This window comes from Hyaena hyaena, unplaced genomic scaffold, assembly GCF_003009895.1.
Source record: "Hyaena hyaena isolate Hyena2069 unplaced genomic scaffold, ASM300989v1 scaffold_219, whole genome shotgun sequence".
Lineage (NCBI taxonomy): Eukaryota > Metazoa > Chordata > Mammalia > Carnivora > Hyaenidae > Hyaena > Hyaena hyaena.
The window spans coordinates 2,480,448-2,487,103 of record NW_024080850.1 but is presented as its reverse complement, the minus strand read 5'-3'; positions in this window follow the sequence as shown (position 1 = coordinate 2,487,103).

Sequence of the window (6,656 nt, the reverse complement as noted above, 5' to 3'; positions counted from 1 at the left end):
GCCTCTAGAGGCCTGGCTGCAGCCAACACAAATGGGGTTCCTGCAGTTCTAACAGGTACCTCCTCCTCTCTCTGAGCCTCTGTTTGCTTACCTGTAAAATGGGGACATCATAACAACTGACCTGCCCACTGCGAAGGCATCGTGTCCTCAGGCCCTTATGTGTATATGTTGACCCTCCCTGCACTGGGCATCCTGAAGGCCCTCTCCTGATCTCTACACTTGTCCCAGACAAGCCCTACACTTGGGTGTGTGAACACAGGGGGCTGAGCCCAGTGGGGCATCCCCAGCAGGGGCAGGGATGCAGAGGGCCAGGTTCTGGGGTAGCTCCTGCAGGCCCTACCCCAAATCCTGCTTCACCTTCCTCCTCAGAGCAGGCATTCACTCCAGTTCTGGGTCTTATTTCTCATTTAATGGTTCAAAACAGGAAGGAAGGAAGGAAGGAAGGAAGGGAGGAAGGGAGGGAAGGAGGGGAGAGAGAAAAAAATAAAGAGAGGAAAGAAGAAGGGAAAAGTAGAAAGAAAGAAAGAGAAGGAGGAGAGAGAGGAAAAAAAGAAAGAATGAAAGAAAGGAAGAAATAAATGGAAGAAGGAAAGAAAGAAAAAAAGAAAGGGAAGAAGGAAAGAGAAAAAGAAAGAGAAAGCAAAGAAAGAATGAAATGAAGGAAGAAAGAAGGAAAGAGAGAGAGAAAGGAAGGAAGGAAGAAAGAAAAAGAAAGGAAGGAAGGAAGGAAGGAAGAAAAGAAAGAAAGAAAGAAAGAAAGAAAGAAAGAAAGAAAGAAAGAAAGAAAGAAAGAAAGAAAGAAAGAAAGAAAGAGAAAGAAAGGAAATAAATTTGGAAGGCAAGGCTACAACCAGCTGTCCGTTATGGTCACCCTTTGATATTTGAGGACTGAACAATGAGACTGATTGCGGCTAGGAAATCTGAAGCCATCTTAATTAGAAGGAAAGAATGTCCTTGTGGCTGGCTGTTATAAAAATACAGCTGTGCCCACATCTGGAGGGGAAGGGCAGAAGTGGGGGGTGGGGGGTGGTCAGGCCAGAGTCTGAAGCACCGATGCCTGAATTTCTTGGTGAGGAGAGGACCTCTCCCAACAGAGCCCATGGAAGAGGGAGAGGGGAGGGCACCAAAGTGGCCAGTCCCCTGTGGCCGGGCCATCTATCACCATGTGGGGATGTGGGAGCTTAACAGGCAGCCCATCCCTTCCCGGGTCCACCTTACCCCTTTGCTTGAGCCCTCCCCACCTCCTCAGGTGTGCAGAGGGGACATTAGGGGCCTGGCTAATGCATGCTGCCTCTTTACCAACCCCTGCCCACCCTGGGCACGGCACACCACCTAGCCACAGTTTTCTGACCCAAGAGGGATTATCTGCCTGGATTTTATGATGTTGGGTGGTATTTATAAGCTTTTATGAATATATTGTTTTGTTTGAGTTCTCTAAGTAAATGTGCCCTTCTGTATATAATCTTGCAACTTTAACTTTGCATTTCTTTTGTTAAAGTGACCCTGGTAGCTCTTGTGAGTGAAGGGCAGGGTGAGGGAGTGGGAGTTCTGATGGTGTGGCCAGCGGGGAGGTGGGGGGCGGGGGGTCAGACATGTGGTTCTTGCCCCACCCCCCAACCCACCCCCAGCCCCAGCTGGTATATGAGTGTTCCCTCCCTGTGGTTTGGCCAACACCTGGCATGGGGAGCACCTGGCCTGGATGTTGTGAGCAGGGATGCTTGGCAGGGATGTCGGTGGGTGCAAGCCGGGTGGGACATTCCCGAACTGCAGCCCTTCGAGCCTCTCCTTCCGCCTGCCCAGAGCTCTGAGTCACTGGTCCTGGGCAGGAGCTCCCACAGTGGCTGTAGAGTCTTTTTTTTTTTTTTTACCATGTCTTGAGGTTGTCCTGTCTCCGTGACCTGGCATCCCTGGCCCTGCATTTGGCTGACTCTGCCAAGCAGATAATCTGCTTCTCCCAAACACCGCCCACAGCGCTGAGCCTGAAAATAGCTGAGGCCAGGAAGGGGGAGGCCCCGCCAGACGCACTCTGGGGACTCTGAATGGCTGGCGGGATGTAGCTTTGACATTCCCGCGGTGGCCACAGAAGGAAGTGGGAATTAAGGGCAATTGCTGAGGATCAGGACAGCTGGGCACAAGCTCAGGCTGGCCCGGCAGCTGAGGCTGGGAAGGGCCCAGCTCATCCAACCATTGAGGGTCAGAGCCAGGCAAAGAGCCAGGGGCCCAAGCTGCTCATCAGGGGGGCATCACTAAGGGAGGAGAGACTCATTATGGAGACACTTCCAGAAGTCCAGAGGCAGCAAAGAGCTTTTGCCTCCAAATTATGGCTGGAGAAGGGTCTGAGGCTGCATGACAGTGGCTGGTTGGTGGCACCTTTCACAGGCACCTGCAGATGATGCCCCTCACTCCTTGTGGTGAACCCCCCTGGGCCCCAACAGTAGAGTGGGGACAGCTCACTGCCTCCCCCAGCAGCCCCTTGCATCACCGCTCCTGGTGGCCAAGCCAGCACTGGTGCCTTGGTGTCTTGTTACCTCTCTAGCTGAGTGTCCTCAGGTAGGTTACTCAATTTCTCTGAGCCGGTTTCCTCACTCTGTAATAGTAACCTAGTTTGCAAGGTGGCAGTGTGATATTGTGATTTTTTAAAAAATCTAATCTCCTTTGAATTTTTAAAAAAGTTTATTTATCTATTTTGAGAGAGAGAGAGAGAGAGAGAGAATAAGCAGGGGAGGAGCAGAGAGAGTGGGGGACAGGAGGTCCAAAGCAGGCTCTTTCCTGACAGCAGAGAGCCCCATGCAGGGCTCCAACTCATGACCTGAGCCAAAGTCAGACACTTAACTGACTGAGCCACCCAAGTGCCCCAATATTGTGATTATTTTTAATGTTTATTTATTTATTGAGAGAGACAGAGACAGAGATAGCATGAGCAGGGGAGAGGTGGAGAGAGATAGAGAGAGGGAGAGTAAGAATCCCAAGCAGGCTTTGTGCAGAGCGTGAGATCATGACCTAAGATGAAATCAAGAGTCAGACGCTTAACCAGCTGAGCCACCCAGGCCCCCATGATACTATGATTTATAAGAAATAGATATATCTGGTCATTCAGATGACCAAAATATATTTCTCATATATGGGAGACCAGCCTACTTCATGGACAGGGATGGGGGCCGGGCAAGGTCAGGTCTCGGTGGCAGGTCCAAGGCTGCGGATCCAGCCCTGGAGAGAAGGTCTCCACCTTCTTGAGGCTCCAAGATCACCAAGGACTTCTGGTGGCTGGTGCCACAGCAGACATCGGGGACAGAGAGCATGGTGCAGCATGTCTGTGGGCATGAGGAGCACTGTAGGTGGCAGGCTGCTGGGAGGACCAAGCTGGGTGGCCAGGGCAGGGCTTCCTGGGGGCGGTCATGGCCCAGAGCTCCCCAAATTCGACCTGTCCCAAACCAATGGGTGATCTCCCTCAGAAACGTGGCCCTCCCCCGCATCTCACCCCTCTGCCAATCACTTGCTAAGGCTGTGGCTTCCCCCTCCTTGACCCATTCACTCCATCACATCCCCGCCACTGCCATCCTCCTCCACACAGATGACTGCTTCTATTCTTGTCTCCTTCTTCCTCCAGGGAGCTGCCACCTGATCATAACTTCAGCACCATGCTGAAAACTCTGAGGGCTCCTCATTCCCCTTGGGATGGAGACCACAGCCTACACAGCCTTGCTCAGCCTCAAACTGCACACAGCTCCTCCTCCTTGCCATGCTTTCTGCTTCTCTCTGGACCCCCACCACGGCACCTCAGGACCTTTGCACAGGCTGTTTCCCCTTTGGGCATGGCTAATGCTACTCATCCTCTGTCCCAGACTAGCTCGTCCTTCCCTATCCCCCACCTCCCATGCCGGAGACCTGCTAATTTCTAGAGAGCCTAGAATCTGCTACCAAGCTCAGAAGACCAGGCCCAAGCCTGACACAGCCCACCTGGACAGTTTGTCATTCTTGCACTCTGGCCTTGAGCAGCTGCTGTGAGTAGGTTCCGGATTCGGTGCTAAAAATACTCCATGACCCAGACAGGAAGGGCCAACGGGGACACAGCTGTTCCTGGGAGGGGCTGGCTGGGGCTGTGGTGAGGGCCTTCCCACTGCAGTTCAGGGTCCATGTGCTGGAAGGGGGTGGGAACGGAGCTCACAGACCCTGAGCAAAAGCCTCCAACAGAGGAGGTTCAGGGTCACGAGGGGGTGGCCTTGTATTGTCAAAGGAAAACACAGCTGCCTCCAACATGTACACAAACACCTTGTTTCTCATTCTTTGGGTTTGTTACCACAGGCAAGTGTTGCCTTTGGAATAAAATACATTTAAAAATTAAGTGTATGGGGCCCTAGGTGAGCCTAGGTGAAGATAGGTGAGCTCTGATCCCTTCAGGGAGGGCTTCCTGGAGTAGGGAGCATTTCCACCAGCCTCTTTTCCTCTCTTAACAGAATATCTAGGCTGGTAGGGAGGAAAATGAATGAATGGATGAACCAGAGATCTGGGGCCAGTCCCTGGAAGAGAGAAGCTGAAGCCCGAATAGGAGGTGACCAGCAGCAGTGGTGGTGAGGTGTGTTGCAGAGATGAAAAGGGACTGGATGGGGACCCTGGGTGGCTCAGTCAGTTGAGCGTCCAACTTTGGCTCAGGTCATGATCTCATGGTTTGTCAGCTCAAGCCCCACATCATGCTTGCTGCTGTCAGCGCGGAGCCTGCTTCAGATCCTCTGTCCCCTTCTCTCTCTGCCCCTCTCCAAAAATAAATATATATATATATAAAAAGAATTCCATGGGAGCATCAAGTTCCAAGTGGGCTGGGGAAGTGTGGCACGGATGACCCCAGGTTTCTGTATTGTCACTGGGGCTGATGAGGGGGCCTCCTAGCATGTGAGGCCTGTGAGGAGGAAGCAGGCTTGGTGGGCATGCAGGGGGTACTGTCCTGTTTGTGGGCACTGAGGCCTGGACAGGAGATTCTGGGGTCCTCTGGGTGCCCCCAGTCCTGGGGATCCTGGAGCTCCTTGCTCTGCAGCAGGCAGAGCTGCACGGCCAGAGAGGCAGCTTGAGGAGCAGGGCTCACTGTCGCCTTGCCCAGGGACCACAGGCCCTCCTTCGGCTACATCTTTGGCCCAGAAGAGAGGGTGGGCCCAGCTGGCCCTGCTCCTTGGCACAGGAAGCTATACAGACATTGGTGTCTAGCACACAGCCTGCCTGCATCTTTAGGCCCCTGGGACCATCTGGCGCCCAGGGCTTCTCTCCATAAATAACTGTCTGCAGGTACCCAAGTCAGAGAAGTGGACCTTCCCTGGATCTGAGACTGGACAGGAAAAGCCTGCACTGGTGATGGAGGTCTGTCCTAGACCCTGCTGTGCCTCCTATGGGGCCTCAGTTTCCCCAGGGTTCCGAGGAGGGAGCATCTGCTGTAAAGTCCAGCCACTGTTTCTGTGGATGTCCCTCCAGGTGGCAACCCCCACCTACCCTAGTCTCCCAGCCTCCCGGGAATGTTCTTCTGGTCCCCAAACCAGGCGCCTGCCTTATCAGCCCCAATCAAAGGGGAGACAGACACTCTCCCACAATTGATAGCCCCTCCTATTGGCCCTGGCCTGACCCTGAGTGGAGGGCCCCAGCTCTGCTAAGTGCCTGGAGGCAGGAACACCTCCCCTTCCCCATGCTGACATGAAACCTGACCTCCCTGGATGGCTCTTTTGTGTCTGGCAGGCGCCAGCCCTGGCGTCTGAGGCCCTGCATTCCCACCCTGCTGCCACGCCCACCCTAACCCTCCACCAGGATGCTGGACCCACCACAAATGTGAACTTGGCCTGTTTTACTGGCAAATGGAGGCTGTCCAAGGGGGGCTGTTCCCACCACCAAACCTCTCAGCACCTTGGTCCAATTCCAATTCCTGCTGTATCAGGCCAGACCTGTTCTCACCCTGGAGCCAGACGCACATCCCTCTTCTGAGCTCCCAGCCTCTGCCTCCCCTCCCAGCAGCTCCAGGAGCCACTCCCTTGGGAACCCCTCTTAGCGTTCTCACGTTCTTGGGATACACCTGAGATCACTTTGTCAGCTGGTCCTCCCCCTTTCCAGTCTCCTCTGGGGACCTCAGGGCCCTGTCCAGGGCATTCCTTATCATCCACACTTATGTCCACACCTAGCTCCCCATATTGGTAAGGGCATGTCTGTCTGGGGCACCATCCTCTCCCTCCTACCTTCCTTTATCCTGGTTATAGGGACCTTGGCATGACTGCAACCCACTGTCTGTTCCCAGGCCGTGTCTCTGTGAGCGTCTCACTGTCTTGCTCCTGAAGCTCTTTCCTGGCTCAACTCATGGAAGTCCCTCCCAGCCTCCCTGGCTAGGCCTGCCTTCTCTGACTGTTGGAAGGCTGAGCTGCACAGGCCTGGCCTCTTCTCTTCTCCATTTAGTCTTGTCCCTTGGATGCTTCGCGCAGGCCCAAGGCTACAAATGCCACAGGTCTACTGTTGACTGACATCCACAGTTGGACTGCCAGCCCAACCTCTCCCCCAACACCATACTTGGATTTCTCCAGGCGGATATCACAGATGCCCTAAACTCAACAAGGCCAGAATGGTACTACAACTGCCCACCTTTCCCCCCAGCGTTCTTCATATCTGTAAAGGCCACCACCATCCATCTGCCC